The sequence below is a fragment of the Uloborus diversus genome, unplaced genomic scaffold (genome assembly GCF_026930045.1).
Source record: "Uloborus diversus isolate 005 unplaced genomic scaffold, Udiv.v.3.1 scaffold_774, whole genome shotgun sequence".
In the NCBI taxonomy this organism is placed as follows: Eukaryota; Metazoa; Arthropoda; class Arachnida; order Araneae; family Uloboridae; genus Uloborus; species Uloborus diversus.
The window spans coordinates 31,416-52,574 of record NW_026558983.1 but is presented as its reverse complement, the minus strand read 5'-3'; the positions used below and the strand labels follow the sequence as shown (position 1 = coordinate 52,574).

Genomic DNA, 21,159 nt, shown 5'->3' with positions numbered 1-21,159 from the left:
CAGAACTAAAATTAACTGAGAAATTGAAAAAATAAAATCCATCACATAACATCTAGCATCCAGGCTTAAGCATCAAGCCCTTGGCAATAAGCTGAGTTTAAGTTTGATACCTTGAATTCAAATCTTGTTTTCCGCAATGACGAATTGCGATGAGAGCCTGCTCGTTGGGTTTCTTGTTTCTAATTATGACTCTTATCCCAACCATAATTGCAAAAAAAAAAAAAAAAATTGAATTCAGGATTTCAAAATTTAAATGTGGTTGGATTATTAGTGGTGCGTGTTTTAGGCCTTTTTTTGTGTGTGTGTGTGTGTTAAAAAGGGATTAAGGCAGAGCGATTCCTGTCACAGTGAGAGCCCAAAAGGGGGAGATCCCGATATAGCACCTATAGATGACAGCACTACCCGCCTTAACAATTTAGGCATAGAGCAAATGTCTCTAGGATTTTAGAAATCCTAGAGACCCATGATGTTTGCGAACGACAGACTACCGGATTTTCGACACAATGATGTAACGAGTAGTGCATACTCCTCATGCACTTAGTGACTTTTTGGACGTGTCGGGTTCCGAACTCAAGATTTTTCAATTCCGAATTCGAACTTCCCAGAGCTTAAGGGTATCGTATAGTAATGTTATTTAGCCAAAATGTTGGAGCCCATGCATTACATAGCAATGTTATGCCACAGAGAGTTGAAGCACAGTCAGTCATAACTGGTATTTTCATAACTGGTATTCGAAAATTTTGGTTTGAAGAGACATTGCAGAATGAAAAGTGCTTTTACCTAAGCACAAGTGATTTTTTTCTCTTACATAGTTAAATCTTTCCTAATAATAAAGCTGAAAGTCTGTCTGGATCTCTGTCTATCTGGATGTCTGGATCTCTGTGACGCGCATAGCGCCTAGACTGTTCAGCCGATTTTCATGAAATTTGGCACAAAGTTAGTTTGTAGCATGGGGGTGTGCACCTTGAAGCGATTTTTCGAAAATTCGATTTTGTTCTTTATCTATTCTAATTTTAAGAACATTTTCCCGAGCAAAATTATTATAAGATGGATGAGTAAATTACCAAGTTATCATAACGTGGAACCGTAATATGGGCGAGCCAATTGGCGAGAAATTCACCATACATTATTTGTAAATATACAGGTGAACCAAAAGGTCTTTTAATTTTCTACTACGGACAAAGCCGTGCGGGTACTACTAGCTTAAAATACAACAGCAACGCACCTGCTTCAAGCCTCTAATTTTGATCTGCGGTACACATGAACGCTTCAGATACTAAATGTGATTTGTAATGAAACTGTAACTATAATTCGCACTCTGCAGTTTAATGACACTTAGGCATTGTTTAGTAAATATTGGATGTCCCTGTAAACCAATTTTCCCTGAGAACAATAATAATGCTAATACCTTTAACCAGCGCATATAGTTAAATCTCAGTGCCATATAACGCAGATGTTTTGATATGAGAAATCGTAGAAATCAATAAGTCTTGAATTCAGGTAACGTTCCTGTTGATTGCAAAAAAAAAAAAAGAGTATAAATTTTGCTAACACTTTTACTTTTGCACCAACAATAAAATAATTAAAAAAAATAACGTATTATAGTGGCCGCCACTTATATGAATCACGTTTATTCTCACAATTTTGAATCCATAAAGTGGCTGGTTCAATAAAGCGGCTATATCAATAAAGCTGGATTTTGTTTTGTTTTTGACGATTTGATTCATTAAAGCGGTTGATTCAACTAACCACTGATTCAATTAACCGGAGTCCACTGTACAGTCAAAATGTTTAATGGAGATTAATTTCACGTATTTCGGAATTAAATGAATCGTTTCTTTCACTCAAAGATAGAGTCATACAACAAAATTTTCAAAACCGGTAAAGGTGCTAAATATCTGTTGTGTCAATACTTTAATTCAATAATTTAGATATAAATCCAAAATAATGTTTCAATTGAGAAAAATCTGAGGATTTTTGTCATACATTCCCCTTTAATACATGTTTTGCAAAAATTCCGCCTCAAAATGCTGAAATCCGTATCCGCTATTTTCAAAGCTTATTTTGTTTTTTGCCTACTTTCCCTGTAAAAGTCAGAGAAAAACGAAAAAAGCATGAAAGAAGGCTTAATGCATCTTAAAAATATCGCGAAAAACGAAAAAAAAAGTCAAAAATAAATAAAATAATTAAATAAATATCGAAAAATTAAAAATTGGAAAGTAGGGTATTGAGATGGGGAAAAATGTCTGTCGGTCTGTCTGTCACCCCTAATAACTTTTGAGTGAATAGTACGATTCGAACAATTTTTTTTTGCTCGAAAGATCTCGGCGAGGACACCTCATTCCTGTATTTCATTTTTTTAGTTTGAACTATTTTTTGTTCAATTTTGACCAGTTCAAAAAAACTTAACATTAGCGCCTACGGGGAAATTCAAGGCAATTCCGAACTGTGAGGCGAATTTGCTTCAAACTTTGTAGGAAAAAGCTTTTGATGAAAAACTTGTATATAAACTATCTATTTGATTTGATCAATTTTCCGTTCAATTTTGAACAGTTCAAATCCCTTAACATTAGCGCCTACGGGGAAACTGAAAGTCAATGCAGATTCCGTACCTAAAAGCGGATTTAATTCCAAACAAATTTTGTTGGAAATAGCTCTTGACGACAAACTCCAGACTCCAACTCCGAGAATTTAGGGACACCTGTCTCCGATTCCGACTCCTATGCTCGACAGTTAGTCGGACTCCTACTCCCCGACTTCGACTCTGACTTCGTAGCTTTGGTAAAAATTTATACACGGAGGACAAATGACTGACTCCGATTCTTTGATATTCGACTCCGACTCCTTCATCTCAAGATGAGATTGACTCCGACTCCGCAGCTATAGTTTTAACTGATAAATAATTATTGTTTATATGAGTTGTTTTTATTTTCACGCTAAAGTTTCAATTTAGGTATTCAGTTTTTGGCGGATAGACTCGAAGCCATTTATGTTTCTACATAAAGATATGCACAGACGATTTTTTTTTTATTCTTTTTTTTTTTTGACAGTGAAAATTATTTCTTTAAGTTGTCATTTTATTGTTTTTATTTATTTTGGTAAGTGCATTAATTCATTAAAAAAATTATTTTTGGCAACAGGTGAAAAAGAAACGATTTTTTTTTTTGATATGATGTATTTATTTTAATGAGCTTATTAATTTTAATTATTATTTTTTCGTTTTGAAAGCTGTTAAAGAATTTGTTTTTCAATGGAAAAATTGTATTAGCTGCTTTGTTTAAAAGGTGCTGCTATTTTATTTGTTCGTTTTTTTTTTTTTTTTTTTTTTTTTTTTTATACGCATCTAATTTTTTAGATGAGTGAAGAATATTTTATTCCTAGAAATCAGCTTAAAATATTTAAAAAATACGTTTGAAACAATTTGCAATTTTAGCTATTTTTGAGAATATTGATCAGGTACTAGAAAGTAGTATGGGTATACGGGAAAGTAGGCTCGTTTAGTTCTAGACGGAACTTCTTGTTAACCAATGCTTTACACTTTTGACACTGTTTAAATTCTTAACGCTGTTTTAAACCAATTTGCTATTAACAAGTGACTTTAAAAAACTTTTTGCCCCTTGCTGATTCAGCGGTTCCGGGGCAAAGATATGGCTTCAGATCAATATTTTCATCCCTATCGATTTTTGGAAATAACTAGACAGAATTAGTATTTGCCATGAGATTTCTTAATTGTTTAAAAGTAAGAGAATGTGGAACAAATTGAAATAGATAATATAACTTACTTTTTTCAAAGTGAAGAACAAATTGAAAATTTGTTCTTAAAATTACAGTGCATAGCGGAAGAACAGTTAATTTGGAATAAAACTTACACTTAAACATTCTATTCCATTTTTGGCAGTAAATTTGTACTTTCAAAAAAAAAAGTCAAAACTTTTCATTTCAGTAGGGGAAGCTGCTGTACCCGCGGACGGTTGTACCTACGGACGTTGGGAAATTCCGGGTATCGTCGAGAGAGATCTTAATTGGGGTTCAACGTGTGTGTCACAGCCCTCTTCAGTACCCCAGATAGTTTCAATGCCATCAAACGAACATGTAAGATTCTATCACATTTTTTTTGGTTTTAGTAGGATGTAAGTAAAAAAAAAAACATGAACATAAACATTGATGAACGTATACAAAAACGTATACGTTCCTTTCATGAAATTGTATCTTTTGAAATTTGAGTTTTGTTCGGGCAGTATTTCGACAAGCATCTCCCCCTGAAAGATGTATCATAAACCGTCCAGTCAAAAACACTTAAACGCAATTTCATTTATGAAAATTCGTAACATCGTTAAAAAACTGCAACATTTGGAACATGAGTGTTAAATTCTTCAATAACTGAGCTATGCAATTATTTTTTTGAAAAATTGGAGAACTTTTACAGTTATACGTCAGTGTTTTTAAGAAGTAGAAATAAAAAAAAGTGCGCCAATCTAGTCAAAGAATAAGATCCCCCAGTGGACAAACTCAGCTTTTTCTAGTTGAATTTTTTTTTTTTTTTTTTTTTTTGAATGTTTTGAAGGAAGTGGTTACTTTCAGTTCATCTAAGAAATAACCTTTGAAACCTTGTTTAAAAAATAAAACGAATTGCTCATGCACAGAAGGGGGGGGGGGGGAGTTATATGCTCCCGTGAGAACACGGGAGAACATTTTTGAAAATAATATTACCACTTTTAATCAAGTTTTTTTTTAGCCTACTTTTTCGTTAAGATTTTAAAAGATGAATAAAGACCTGAAAGGTGGCTTAATACATCGTAAACATATCGCAAAATACAAGAAAAAAAGTCAAAAATAAATAAAATAATTAAATACGTAAATATCGAAAGATTAAAAATTGAAAAGTAGGACTTTGAGATGGGAGAAAAGTGTGTCGGTGAGTCTCCCCCCTCCCCCCGATAACTTTTAAGCAAATAGTTCGATTTGAACAAACTCAGTAGTTTTGTAAAGTCTCAGTACTCAGTACTCAGTAGTTTTCAGTAAAAATTTACTGAATAAACTTTCTTTTGTTCGAAAGATCTCGGTGAGAACATTTCATTCCCAAAGATAACTGTTTCATTTGAACATTTTTCCGTTCAATTTCGAACAATAAAAAAAAACATATACCATTAACGCTTACGGAGAAAGTCAAGGCAAATATAACTCTTGCACTTATAAAGGGGAATTTGTTTCAAACAAACTATGTTGGAAAAAGCTCTTGATGAAAAACATTTATTCAAATAGTTTCTTTATTTAGCTTTTTTCGGTGTATTTTTGGACAATTCAAGTATTTTTGAACATTTTTTTTTTTTTTTTGGTACCTAAAAATTGAAACAAATGTGCTGACTCTAAATACATTCTTAATTTTTTGGTTTCAAGAAATAGAAACAAATCAGAAATTAAAATTGAAATACCATATCTCGTAGACATTTACTCAAGTCAGAGATAAGTATAGCTGAATCAAAAGGAATTGAATTTAAAGCGGAAATGTTTTTATGAGGGCTTTGGAGTAGGAGGGAAAATGACCAACTGCAGACTTTGACTTTTGTTCTCTAACTTCATTCAGAGGTTTAAACTTATTTATTCTTTTTGCTCACAATGGAAAGTAAAAGGAAATTTAGTTTCTTTAGCTTGTAACAGAAAGAGCTATCTAGACGATTTTTTTAATTTTTGATTGATGATGAAAATTATTTGTTTTTATGCACATTTATTATTTTTTATTTATTTTCAAAAGAAAATTTTTTGTATTTATTTTAATTTTTATCAACGGGGAGCTGGTGAAGTGAAATCTGATTCCCTTTATTTTTATCCGGAAGAAAGAGCTTAACAAACGATTTTTTAAATAAAGTATATTCACTTTGATGAGCATTTTATTTTTAAATTTTGTTTCCTTTAAGCTATTTCAGAGTTTTTTCATTATTTTTTTTAATGGAAAACATATATTAGTTGCGGTATACGCCCAAAATGTCGCATCCTAAATGTCGCCGGTCCAAACATTTTGGCTGCGACATTTTGACCCCAAACCATTAGTTGCATTGTTTATAAAGTGCTGCTACTTCATTCGTTCGTTCATTTATGTTTTACGTTTCGATTTGATCAGATATGCGAGGCATATTTTGTTCCTATAAATCAGCTTAAAATTTTTAAAAGATATGTTTGACAAAATTTGCAGCCTTAGCTAATATAGAGAATATTGATTTGATACTACAATGTCAATGCTGGTATGACAGAAAGTAGGCTCGTTTAGTTCTGGACGGAACTTGTAGTTTATTATGAATTATTAGTTGTTAAACTCGTTTAGAAATGAAATTGAAGGTTAAATATGTGTAAGAATCTTTCATGTACATTGAAGTATTAAAACACAGAAGCATAAATTGTTAGTTATTGCCATGTAATTGACCAAATATTCGGTACCTTTGATATACGTATGATCTTTTGTGTCTAAATTCAAAAGAGCGTACAAGAACCTCCTCAAGATTAATTTTCTTAAGCCTCTTGACATGAGCAGAAAGATAGCGCCTGATTGCAAGCTTCGTCGCAAAAAGCATATCATAGCAAGAACAATACATCTACAGGGGCATTTTCCCCACCCTTTCCTCTTCTCCCTTTCGGAGCAAAATGCTTCCTTCAAATAAATAGCAGGCTTATTTCAAGCATATTAAATCATTTATGTCTCACAGAATTTGTGTTTTAAACAGCTATTTGCTCAGACTCGCTTATTCATAAAAATTGTAATTACAAATGGCGAAATATTCATGCTGTTGCGGAAAAACATTAAGTGTACAAAACAACATAAAAATAATTAAATGCTTCCTACATTTATGGTTTGCAATTCCAAATGGCTCTATAAAAAAGTAAAAACAATAAAAGTAATTTGTTGATTCCATACTTATGTATATTGGTTCAAAAAGCAGTACCTCGATTGACTTGCCTTTCTAAACCAATTCATACTTCAAAAAGATACGTTTTAAATTTAAATTTGCTTTCTTATTTAATTAAGGTTTGCATATCCAATTATGCAGACCTAGTAAAAATGTTCTCGTTTATCGGCAATAATTAGTTGGATACTTGAAAATATTTTTGAATAGCGTTTCGGAGCTGGTTTTTAATGTATCTTTCACTTTTGAATTCTTTACAAAAACTTAAAACGTGTGAACGTGCAAGTTCTTCACTGCTTAAAAATTTTACTTTATTTAAGAAAAAGATAGAGAGAGAGAAACTGCAAATAAAATGTGTTACGTTGATAGAAAGTTTTTTATTGAAACATTGATATGTTTTAGCATGTTTATTTTCAACTGTTAAGTGTTTTCTTTTACTCTTCCCAATTTGTTTTGTTAAATTTGTTGTTTTCAGTTTTGAAAATTATTTGACACATGAATTAACACCTTCTATTATTTATCAAACTTAAACTTTAATGCTAATCATTTCTTATTCAATATAAATTATTGATTTTGGTAAGGAAAAAGATTATTTATTTTTATTTATGTATTTTCACTTCTATTTTACATTGTTTACCGATACATTTTCCAAAAGATTAAAACAATCCCTGAAAGTGCAAAACTTTTACATTTTACCTTTAGAGTTCAGTAAAAAAATGCTAAAATGTTGCAACAAATTGATACTGTTTTATTTGTATAAGAATAAGTTATTTTGTTAACACTTATTATCGGTGCTAATGTGTAAATGAATTCTTTATTTCCGCAGGCAACAAAATTCCCCCCCCCCCCCTCTTAGCAGAGGCAATGCACAATGAGAATAATACCGTTAAATTTCCTTGATTGAAGTTTTTATACTTGTGGCTTGAAGGCCGTCAATGGACTTTCCACCGCTTAATTTGTTTTGATAGAAATTTTTTCAATTCCATTAATGAAGAAGTAAAAATTGGAATATTTGTGATTTAGAAGCTGTTGTCGTGTCGTAAGTATTAATCACTATGAAGGTATGGGGCACCATTACCTCCAGAGGTTGAATTTCTTTATTTAACATATAAGACGGCACAAGAATGAGTTACAGTGCAAAGGAAGGAAACAACATCCAGGGCCCCGGTGGGAATCGAACCCATGACCTCCGATATGCAAAGCGAAGCTTCTACCTCCGAGCTACGGATGTCCCTTGCGACGTAGATTTGTAGCGAAATACCAGTTTTATGGGATTTCCATACTTGATCGTTGCTTTGAATGTGTATCCATCAAAGTATCGAGAAAATTGCAAAGAATTGGCTTTCATCTTTTCCATTGTAGAGAAGCAAGAGTATCAATTGCAAACTTAAACCAAGAAACACATCAGAAAGAAAATTTCTTTGCGAATTCTTTCCACATTCAAGTCTTGTACAAATTCGCTTCCACACTATGTATGGATTATTTTCTTTGCAATTAGTATGTATAATACAATCTAACCCAAACGTATCGGTTATTCGATTCAAAAATACAAACTATTTTATTTGACTGGTATAAAATTAATTTTTATAAAAAAATATCGATTTCAGATAGTTTGAAACTCTTCTGTTCACACTTGTTGGAACCCCAGCTCCTCCATTTCATTTATGAGTTGTGTCAACGGCACGTTTTTTAAAAACATATTTATAATTAGTCTGTGAGGTTCTGCGCACTATTTAAAGTGAAATAAAACTATTATTGCTCTTAATTTGCGAATTGCATTCCAATTAATGTATACGATAGTTGTAAGCTTACAGAATAATTGAAATAGTATAAATCATAACCTAGTTTTGTCACAAAGTTAAACACGCTTTGAAGAACTCGGTTTATACTAGCAAAGAAAAATTTGTTGACAGTAGAAAATTTTTGATATTGAAGAATGATTGTTAGTGAGAAAGTTTCGTTCTCTCTCAAATAAGTGCCAATCACTTCTATAGGTACAAAAAGAATCTTTGTCCGACAATAAAAATATTTTTCTCAGGGAAGAGAAGTAGGGAAAAGTTACCCATATTATGACGGTACTTGGGGTACAAATGTATTTTTCAGACATGCATTCAATATCTGCGGAGAATGTCAGAATTGGTTGTGTAAGAGTTAATGCTTTGTATTGCGGCCAGAAACAGTGGTCTAAGCTGCAGTTGTGAACGTTATTCTGCCGTAGACAGGTATACGGCAGTATCTGCAGAAATGAGTTTTCGAGGCATTTGAAGAAACGTGGTTCGGATTTTGTACTAACAATAGGAAGATTTTGGAATTAGACTCTTTTTTCGAGCCTTTTTTTCAGCGGAAACCAAGTAAGTAAACTTCTTTACTAATAATAAAGCTGAAAGTCTCTCTGTCTGGATGTCCGGAGGATGTCTAGATGTCTGTAGGATGTCTGGATCTCTGTGACGCGCATAGCGCCTAGACTGTTCAGCCGATTTTCATGAAATTCGGCACAAAGTTAGTTCATAAGATGGGGGTGTGCACCTCGAAGCGATTTTTAGAAAATTCGATGTGGTTCTTTTTCTATTCCAATTTTAAGAATAAAATTATCATAAGATGGACGAGTAAATTACGAAACTATCATAACGTGGAACCGTAACATGGGCACAAGCCAATTGGCGAGAAAATTCACCATACATTATTTGTATATATACAGGTGATCCAAAAGACCTTTTAATGCTTATATTACGGGCAAAGCCGTGCGGGTACCACTAGTGTAGAATAAATCTAAAGTAAATTAGGTGTCAAAAATGCAAACAAACTCAAATTGAAAAGTTTGCAGTTATTGCTCTTTACCTGCCCAAGGCTGCTTATTTTAGTTCTGAATTTTTTTTAGTGATGCAGTAATCAGATTCGCCGTTCTTATACGCTGACAAATTTAATTTATATTTTTATTCTGTGTTAAAGTCAAGTACATATTTTTCCAGTATTTATTCAATTTCAAGTATTACTCATGCATGTGATTAGGAATGAAAATCAGATTGGAGGAGTACGAAATATAGGGTAGAGCGCAATATCGTGCTATATGAGGTGAATCAAGTTTCTGTTTCTCCAGAAATGGAAGAATGGAAAAATGAACGGTGATGATGAAAACGGTGCTCTTTGGGTTCATTTTCACAAGGTCGTCTTCAAATAATCAGGGCGTGAGCAGTGGGTTTGGTCATAAATGCCTTAAAAAGGCTCTTACAGACTTACTGGTAATCTAAAAAAAAGAGTATTACTTGTTTGAAGTGTATGTAAATGATTTATGAAATGCAAACACTTATTTTCTAATATTATTTTTGTCGCGACTCATAGTAGAAGGCATACTGCGCAAATAAATCTTCGACAGATGTTTTTCAAAATTAAAATTTTTGTTTTAAGCTTTGAAACGGATATTAATCACAAACGGTCTTAATCCCAAAATCCTGCATTTTATTATTCGCTTAATTTGATTACATTTTTTCTCAATCATGTCAGTTGTAGGTTTCAAGAAAGTACTTCATATTCAGTGCTTTTAGATTACATTCGCAATGGGGTCGTTTCCAAAATTTTAAAAGTATTTTTTTCTGAAAGAGCACGCTTGTAAACATAGAATCTGACCAATTTTAAATAATTCCTTTAAGTTTAATATTTTTTTAAAAAAAATACTGAAATCGGTTCTCTTTCATCGTTTAACGCTTCTGCCGATGACATCACAAATGATGAAATGCCTTCAGTGTTGCTATTCACGATCTAAAATATTTAATTCGCATCTTTACTCACGTGTATTGGCAACGATACGGTTGATAGCAAGCGTAGAGCGCAATTGTAATTCGCTTCTTGATTATCATAACGTGGAAATGTGGTAGAAATGCGTGCATCACTTGTGACGTCATAAAAACCGCGCCTTGTTTGAAGAATCGGACATTTTAAAAAATTAATTAAAAAGTAAATGTTGGGAAAATAAAAGTAATTTCTCAGTCCATGTTTTTTTTTTTTTTAATTCTATCAATTTCAGTGAAAAAAAGTACTACTTTTGACTGAAGGAAGCAACCCCTTGTTAATATCAAGGCAGTTTATCAATTCAATACAATTCTAATTTATTGTAATGTGATGAAGCAGCAGTTTTTAGTTCATTATTGCATTGAAATAACTTTCTAATGATTTTCTTCCTAGTATTAAACAAAAATCTCCCCTCTAAAATCTAACTCATTATAGCCGCTAAGTTCAACACGGTTGTGGGGAAATAAGTTATATATTCTATATTTAATACTAAGTAATAAAATAAGTTAATATTTTTTACATAAATGTTATCAGGAAAATAGTAACGTCTCGTGTATTTCAATGCGCTTTCCCTCTCTTCTTCGGTTTATTTTACTATAATAATAATAATTATTGTTATTTTTTAAAATTTTGGAACTTGACACTTTGTTTAAAATTGTTTTGAAAACGCATCGTATCAGTTTATTGCCACGTATGTATACCAACCAACTTTTTGAGAGGAAATACTCTATTTTAGATTGGCAGCTTTTGTTTTTTCCTCGGAGCAGTTTTAAAGACAATTTTCTGTTTGCTGGACATTTTTAATATTTTCAAAGGCATTTTATGATTCTTTTTAGGTTGTCAGAGTTTACGCTGTACTAACTTGTATCTGTTACCTTTCCGTGTATGCTCTAAAGTTCAAGTAACTGCAAGTAATGGCGCATACAAGGGGAGGGTCCAGGGGGTCTGGACACCTTGAGTTTTTTTTTATTGACTGTAATCCTATTTACGTAGTACGTAAAATAATTTCAAGCAAATTTTACATTAATTTCATATTTGAAAAAAATGAAAAAAAAAAATATCTTTCTTCCCCTGCAAAATCGAATTGTAGGTGAACATAAGTTGTTCTATACTGATGATTTTGCTTCGTTGTTTTTATTTTTAATTATGAGAAAAGTAAATACATTTACTCTTGTACTTTCTGGTGTTTAGATAAGAACTTGTTATTCACAAATTAATTTTATTAATTAACGCTAAGCAGTTATTCAATCCGTACTAATATTATATATGGGTACGGTGAACATGGTACATTTCAATTTTCAAAATTTTTTTTTCAAAGTCATCTAATCCAACAAAAATTAATGTCAAATAATGGCAAAAGGGTTTAATTTATCTGAACTATAAAAATTAATTATCTCAACTTGGTTTTAATATCAAATTTTCTCACTTCTTTTATCAGAAATGAAAGATTTCGTCCATTCTGTTACACATTTAACAACAACAACAAATTCAAAATTTTCAATTATTTTTGAATTTTTTTTGTTTAATATAAGCAAATTGAACATATCTTTCATACAAATACTTAAAATGTCATTGTAAAAGGCACATTTAAGTTTTATTGCTAATTATCTTACTCAAAAATACAAAATTTTAAAAAATCATTTGCAAAAGTTAGATTATTATATGAAACAAAATTTGAAAAAAGATTGAAGTTGGATTATCCCAATTAGTAATTGTGTAGTTCTATGCAAATTAACTTTTAAATTAAATATTTTTAAAAAAATTACAATCAAATCGGTTAAAATATTCTTGTAACAGAGTGGACATACCTGTAACAGAGAGGACACTATTATTGAAGATAGAAGTAATCTCTATGTTAAAGTAGAGAAAATAGATAGACAATGTTTCATTTTTTAAAATTTTGTATTTAATTCAGTTTTTCTATAAATTTGTTAAGCTAAGATTTTTGAAAAACATCAATGTTGCATATGGGACTTGTTTACTATTTCCATAAATATTATCCACTCTGTTACACAAGAAGTGTAACAGAGTGGACAAATAAGTAGTTAAAAAAAAATTTCTAAACCTAAACATAAAGTAACGGTTAAAATAGTAATACAAAAGCAAAGAGTAACTCTAAAATTACTACTTTATATGTAATTTAGATTTTTTTAATTTTAATTAGTAAAATTAATGTAACATAGTGCACATTTTGCTACTCAAATTTACTATCAAAGACAAAGAATGAATCGTGCCTTACTTGTTGACTGTTGAATCCACTAAGGTTAGCTAAACATGGAGTTTTTACCATCTGGCCATCTCAAAAGTATTGCTAGTTTTTTTGTAAAAATATTTTTTTATTCTTTAATGACTGTAACAGAGTGGACATTTCAAAATTTGTAAACTGAAGGCACAATTTTAAATTCCCTGCATTTTCATTTAAAAATACTTTTCTAAAAAAAAATTTATTGTTTAAACTGTTACAATAAAGGTGTTGCAATATGTTTGGAAATTGTTTTTGTTATTGCATCCAAGCAATTACTTAAATCACTTTTTAACTGTCACTGTTTTGAAGCTGGGACATCAAGATTTTGCTTTTTTCTAACATAAATTTTTTTAAAGAAATTCCTAAATCAAAATATTAAAAACAAAAAATACCTTATGACACAAAATTGCATAAAGAATAAAGAAAAAAAATCATTAATTCATATTAACCATCAAATTTTCTGTAAAAAATAAAAAAGTGCCGGACATGAAATGTACCATTTTCGTCGGAATGACCCATATGCGAAAGTGACTTTGTTTGTTAGTTTGTTCGTTTGTTACCTTTTCACGCCTTAACTACCCAACCGATCATAAATGAAATTTCGTATACACGTTGTCATGGGTGCCGGGGTGAACATAGGGTGCCTTTCATTTAGGAAAAAAGTATTCCATGATGTTTATTCCAGTTTTAAAGAAAATCATAAAGGCCGTAGCCGGGTTTTATGTTAAATCTGTGTTTGCGACTTTTTTGACTCGCATGTGAGGGACATTTTGGTGTCGAATAAAAATAATTTAGCTAAGTTTTCAGCTGTTTATCTCAAACAACCTTCGAGTTTTTCAAAAAAAAAAAAAAAAAAAAATCCTGTTTTTTCAATTTTATTTTTTTTTTTTCATAGTAAAATTCAAAATTTCTGAATCGCAATTTTTTCCCTTATTCTTAGGAATAAAATACTTGTCAAATTGATGTAGTCATAATTTTTAAACGAAAGCCGATTTTTGGCGACGGAAAAAAGTTTAATTTTTTTTCCAATGATTTTCTGAAAGTGTCACTCAACAAATTTTACCAGAAAATATCTTTAAAACTCCTCTACATTCAGGAATGTTTTCGAATTTTTTGAAGTGGTGGAACAATACGAAAAAAATAATAAGTGATTTTTTTCATAGTTTTGCGTTTAAATACATTTAAACATTTTTATTGCCAAGAAATTCACTTGAACTAATTTGGTAAAAAAATCGTCTGCTAAGTAAAAATAAAATTAAAATTAAAAAAATATTTCGAAAATACTACTTTACCAGAGAAAAAAGAAAACCATAAAACAAAGACATGACCTTCATGAAATTATTAGGAATGTGAAAAAAAATTATTAATGACTTTTTAAGTAAATATTATTCAATGCTAAAATAATTATGTTAAACAGTGTCTAAATTATAATTAAGTTAATTTACTATTCGAAATGTTAGTCCTTATTGGATCAAATCTGTAAAAATGATTCCCAATAGCACGGACAAATTATATAATCGTTTTTATGTACAATTTACCATTGAATAATACTCAAAAACTCTTTAATCATTTTTTTTTTCACATTTCTAATAATTTCATGAAGGGCGTGTCTTTGTTTTTATGGTTTTCTTTATGCTTTTTCTCTTGTAAGATAGTATTTTCGAAACACATATATTTTTTAATTTTCTTTTTACCTAGCAGACGATTTTTTTACTGACTTAGCTCAAATGAATTTCTTGGCAAAAAAAAATATTTAAATTTATGTAAGCGCAAAATTATGAAAAAAAATCCCTTTTTTTCGTATTGTTTCACCACTTCAAAAAATTCAAAAAAAAACCTGAGCGTAGAATAGTATAAAAGACATTGTCTGCCAAAATTTGGTGAGTGACACTTTTCAGAAAAGCATTGAAAAAAAAAATATTTAAATGTTATTACCGATACCAAAAATCGGCCTTTCGTTTAAAAATCATGACAATAATAATTTTTCATGTATTTTACTCCTAAGAATAAGGAAAAAAATACCATTCATTAATTTTGAATTTTTACGATGAAAAAAAATTAAATGGAAAAAAACAGATTTTTTCGAAAAACTCGAAGGTCGTTTCAGATAAAGAGCTGAAAAGGTTAAATTATTTTTATTCAACACCAAAATGGTACCCCAAGTGCTAGTCAAAAAAGTCGCAAGGGCAGATTTAACAAAGAAACTCGGCAACAGCCTTTATGAATATCTCATCGAAAAAAATGTCATATTTGTTCAGGGTTTTGCAGCATGTTGAAGCTAAAAAGCTGCTCAAAGTGAACTGTACCCGAAGTTCCAGCGATGATTTGTTCGAAAGTTGATTTCTTAACCTGAAATGAGGCTTATCTTGATTTTTAGACTTTCTTGCCAAGTGTTTTTTTTTTTTTTTTTTTAGCAATCACGATTGCTTATTGCTCTTACTTGACTGTTTTTGGCGTCCTATCATTTTATTTTCCCTCTGCCAGCACCAGCGCCGGCGTCGCGTCGACCGGCCTACGCTGCTCCTCTTGCGAAAACCGTCTCCAGGTTGCGTCCATATCCTACACACACACGCCTACACACACATACACACACTCATGCCTGCGCACAGACACAAACACACACTCACACACACACACACACCACTGCACACACACACACACACGAACGCCTGAACACACGCGCGCGCGCGTACACACACAACACGCACACACATGCATACATACACATACACACATGCACCCACTCACATGCGCCTACACAAACACACAAGCGCATTCATACACACACACGCTCGTGATTGCGTAAAACATAATTTGAATTCAAAATGCCAAAAATTCAAATTAATATAATTTTTTTTTCACCTGAACAACTCGAAGTATTTTCATACTACGAGTATAAAACGAGGCTTATCTCGAGTTTTGGAGAATTATATTGTGTTTTCGCCAAGACAGGTAGTCATTTAGTCACCAAAATGATACATTTTGCTTGAAACAAATGCATGAATAATTTTTTTAGAATTACATTCATGAGTCTGGTTCAAACTGTTTTTAACCCCCGACACACAAAGGTCGGGGGTTATAAGTTTGACGTGTCTGCGTATCTGTGTATTTGTGTGTCTGTCTGTGGCACTCTAGCGCCTAAACGGGTGAACCGATTTTGAAAAAAAAAATAAAAATTTGTTCGTTAAGAGAATTGGTCGAGAGTGTTCTTAGACAGGTTACATCTTTTGATAACGAAGATATTAATTTAAAACCTCTAAAATGTTTTTCGCGATTTGTGCAGTGAAAACATAGTTAAAAATTTTAAAATTTAATACCAAAATAAAGAAATTTTTTTCCGCGTCTCATTGAATGTGTTTGGAACTTCCATGTTTCATAGAATTCGAATTATAACGTTTTTTTTTCAAAGCAGATTTTAATAACGGCTAAGCCTTTATTCACGCTATTGAGAACAGAATTCATTGTTGGCCATAAAGTAAAGAAATTACATAGAGAGGCCCCGCTATACTAAGAAATTGAAGCCGGAAGTTGCGCCGTTGTATCCTAAGATCCTTAGATTCTTGAAATACATCTTGATTCAAAACACTCCATTACTGAATCTCAATTGGTTGTTAATTTAAAATTAGATATCGTTGCAAGTTTATGAAGCACGTTTTCCAAATTGCATTAAAACATGAATTAAAATGCAAACAAATCCACCAGCTACTTTATACAGTCCCTTTGCGAGATTGGTAAAAACTATTCTCGCGAAGCAATATGTTATCATAACCCCGCTCATCAATGCACCGCTGCATCCCATAATTCCGGCTTCAATTTCATCTGCTTTTACCATAGACGGGGCCTCTCTATGTATATTTCTTTACTCTAGGTTGTTGGCCGACAAAGAAGTAAAACGTGATGATTGTAAATTTTTATCTGTTGCCAATTTTCTCTTTAATCTTTATTTTTACTAGTAATAAAGTTGAAAGTCCGGATTTCTCTCTCTGTCTGTCAGGATATCTGTGACGCGCATAGCGTCTAGACCGTTCGGCCGATTTTCATGCAACTTGGCACAGAAATAATTTGTAGCTTGGGGTGTGCACCTTGAAGTGATTTTTTGAAAATTCGATTTTGCTTTTTTTCTATTCCAATTTTAAGAACATTTTCCCGAGCAAAATTATCATAGGATGGACGAGTAAATTACAAAGTTATCACAACGTGGAAACGTAACATGCGCAAGCCAATTGGCAAGAAATTCATCATACATTATTTGTAAATATACTTGAACCAAAAGACCTTTTAATTTTCTACCACGGGCAAAATTGTGCGGGTGCCATTAGTACTAATAATAAAGCCGAAAGTCTCTCTGTCTGGATATCTGGAGGATGTCTGGATCTCTGTGACGCGCACAGTGCCTAGACCGTTCTGCCGGTTTTCATGAAATTTGGCACAGAATTAGTTTGTAGCATGAGGGTGTGCACCTCGAAAAGATTTTTTGAAAATTCGATTTTGTTCTTTTTCTATTCCAATTTCAAGGACATTTTCCCGAGCAAAACTATCATAAGATGGACGGGTAAATTGTGAAGTTATCATATCATAGAACCGTTACATGGGCAAGCCATTTGGCGAGAAATTCACCATGCATTATTTGTAAATATACAGCCGAACCAAAAGACATTTTAATTTTCTACTACGGGCAAAGCCGTGCGGGTGCCACAAGTGAATAATGTAAAGCTTTTAAAATTATTTTCAATTTTCCCCCTTGATTCTAGAGTTGCCACTCAGAAGGGGGATTTTTAAATTTTAATTTTATCGTTGCTTGTTATCTCTAAATCATTACCCTGTGTGCCGCCAAATTATAACACCACTTGAGTTTACATCGAAATTAACAATGATTTCCCCCCAAAAAGGGGCAAAAGACCCCTTTAGAAACACCCGAATGCAAACAAAACAGGAGGTGCACAACTAGACCCCACTAGAAGTCTACGTACCAAATTTAAACTTTCTAGGACATACCGTTCTTGAGTTATGCGATATACATACGCACATACGGACATCACGAGAAAACTCTTTGTAATTAACTCGGGAATCGTCAAAATGGATATTTCGCGTGTCTATACGTTCTTAGGCACATGTCCACGTGTGGTCGAGTCGTAAAGAAAACTCAACATTCATTCGGGGGTGAGCAAAAAGGAAATTAAGGTCGTTTTTTGAGTGAAAATTTTTTCGCTAATACAATACCTCCTTTTTTGTAAAAGAAAGTAAAAATCACAAAAATTGACATTGGAAGTTTCGTACCTTCACCATCGGTAAGTTAACTTCATTTTTAGCATTAACAAAGTGAAACCATTATGCACTTATGTTTTTCTTTTCCTTATGAAATCGCCCTGAATTACGAAAGCAAAACTCGCTGAATTTCATCTTATATTTCAGTATGGCATAAAATTCAATAAAAAATCCCTCATTCAATTAAAAATATTTGAGCGAAGGCTATATCGGTAAAAAAAAAAAAAAAAAGTCGAAACAGCTTTTTAGCCTACTTTCCCAGTAAACGTCAGAAAAAGAAGAAAAAAGCATGAAAGAAGGCTTAATGCATCTTAAAAATATCGCGAAAAACAAAAAAAAAAATCAAAAATAAATAAAATAATTAAATAAATATCGGAAAATTAAAAGCTGGAAAGTAATGTATTGAGATGAGGAAAAATGTTTGTCTGTCGGTCTGTCTGTCTGTCCCCCCTAGTAACGTTTGAATGAATAGTCCGATTCGAACAAACTTTTTTTTGTTCGAAAGATCTCGGCGAGGACACTTCATTCCCATATTTCACTTTTTGATTTGAACTATTTTTTCTTCAATTTTGAACAGTTCAAAAAAACTTAACATTAGTGTCTACGGGGAAACTGAAAGTCAACGTAGATTCCGTACTTGAAGGCGGATTTATTTCAAACAAATTTTGTTGGAAATAGCTCTTGACGCCAAACTCTAGACTCCGACTCAGAGAATTTAGAGGCACCTGACTCCGACTCCTGTGCCCAACAATTAATCGAACTCCGACTCCCTGGCTTCGACTCTGACTTCGTAGCTTTGGCAAAAATTTATACACGGAGGACAAATGACTGACTCCGATTCTTGGATATTCGTCTCTGACTCCTTTATCCCAAAATGAGATTGACTCCAACTTCGACTCTGCAGCTATAGTTTTCACTGTGAAATAATTATTGTTGATATGATTTGTTTTTATTTTCACGCTAAAATTTTAATTTAGGTATTCAGTTTTCGATGAATAAACTCGAAGTCATTTATGTTTCTACATAACGATATGCGCAGACGATTTTTTTTTTTTTTTTTTGAGAATGAAAAGTATTTCTTTAAGTTGACATTTTATTGTTTTATTTATTTTGGTAAGTGCATTAATTCATTTAAAAAATTATTTTTGGCAACAGGGGAAAAAAGAAACGATTTTTTTTTTTTTTTTTTTTTTTTTTTGATATGATGAATTTTTTTTAATAAGCATATTAATTTTAATTATTATTTTTTCGTTTTGAAAGCTGTTAAAGAATTTTTTTAAGGGAAAAAAGTGTATTAGCTGCTTTGTTTAAAAGGTGCTGCTTTTTTTTTAAATGGGTATACGGGAAAGTAGACTCGTATAGTTCTAGACGGAACTTCTTGTCTATTTTTATAAATCTGGTAAAAATGCATGACAAACTTAAATCACTAGCTGCTCAATATTCAAACAGTAATTTTAACAAAAATTACTTTTCTTTTTGTTTAGTAAGGGAAAAATAAATATATCTTTTTTTAACTACTGTGAATATAATGTAAATACTTTAAATAAATATATATTGATAACTACAGTATCCACATCGATGTAATATTTCGTAAGTAATATTATCCATGTTTAAAAACAATTTTTTAGTAACAGTTGAAGCAAGACATTGTGTTTTTATCTTTTTCTTCCACTTGTGGAGACCGTCCGTAAACATAAAAACAAAAACCTACGAATTTTACTCCATATTTTTCTATGGTATTTAATGAGACAAAACTTACATTACTAAATTTTCAATATTTTACTGAAAACATTTTTTATTTGGTACCTATGTATAATATTTTACATAATTAGGCAATCTCTTTAATGTTTATTAATGCAGACTGTATAACGAGTATAAATCCATTGACGCTTAGAGGAGGAGGGAAGAATATATTTCTTGATTTAACTAACTACTCACTTAAAAATTGCCAACACTCAAGACCTACGTGCCAGAAAAGTAAACGAATAAAAAACAACTTTCAGTGCACAAATTAGCGGGAATACTGCATACTTAAGTTTCGGGGTTACAAGCTACCCCGTTTTGAATGCAAAAGATGTAAACTTTTAAACTGAAAAAGGAGTTCCGTGTAACCCCGAAGCATATGCATGAATCTCTGCGACTAATTTGTGCACTAAAACGAATTTTCTTTTATTATTTTGCTAACTTCACCTTGTTCTTTGCTTCTACTTTAAAGGCATATTTACTTTTATTTATAAATGGAATTATTCGTAAATGGAATTTTTCATAAATGGTATTAAGTATCGCATATCTCTTTAAAATTGGCTGAGTTTTCTTAATGAAATTTTTACTGTGGGTAATGTCTTCGAATTAATCAGTTTAACGAGGAAAAATATCAGTAAATTTATTTGAACTATTTTTAGAGTAAAAATTATACTTTACTAGATTAGTAAATGATATGTTTGAAACATGCGAAGATATGATAAGTCAATTAACGATGAATAAATTTACAATTGAAGAGAAAAAAACTCTTTATGCTTACTAAAAAAGGTCTTTTTTTCTTATTTATTCATAAATTTTTACTTATAATACACATCAAACAATACAGAAAGAAAATTTTTTTTTGCAAGTCAAACACAGAAATTTAAAAAGTAAGATGTAGGAAAATACTTACGAGTACCAAGCAGGAAACGTGAAAACTTTTTCAGACTTCTCTTTTGCTAGGGCAAACTCAGGAAAAATTTTCCTTTTCCCGGCTCTAGTGCTCTAGCTGCACTTTATAAAGCCCCTCGCGCTTTCTGACGTCACTCTTCACGTCACCAAAATTTTGAAAGGCGCACTGTTGTCATTGGTCAGCGCTGAAGCCGCTATTCTTCGTTACCATCCCTCTGCTTTGTCCAACCAATCTCAATTAATTATTGGCAAAATCATTTGTCATGTGTCAATCTGCGCCTTGTCATTGATCCCATTAAATGTAATGGGTTATTC

At 31.8% G+C, this 21,159-nt stretch overlaps 1 protein-coding gene across 1 annotated transcript in view; it reads right to left on the bottom strand.

Annotated features, from left to right (window-relative positions):
• LOC129233884 (diuretic hormone class 2-like) overlaps positions 1–20,954 on the bottom strand; it is a gene marked incomplete at its 3' end in the record, with an annotated part of 64,504 nt that extends 43,550 nt beyond the window's left edge. Inside the window, exon 1 of the mRNA XM_054867813.1 lies at positions 20,846–20,954. The remainder of the gene's footprint in view (positions 1–20,845) is intronic.
• Positions 20,955–21,159: the final 205 nt, after the last annotated feature.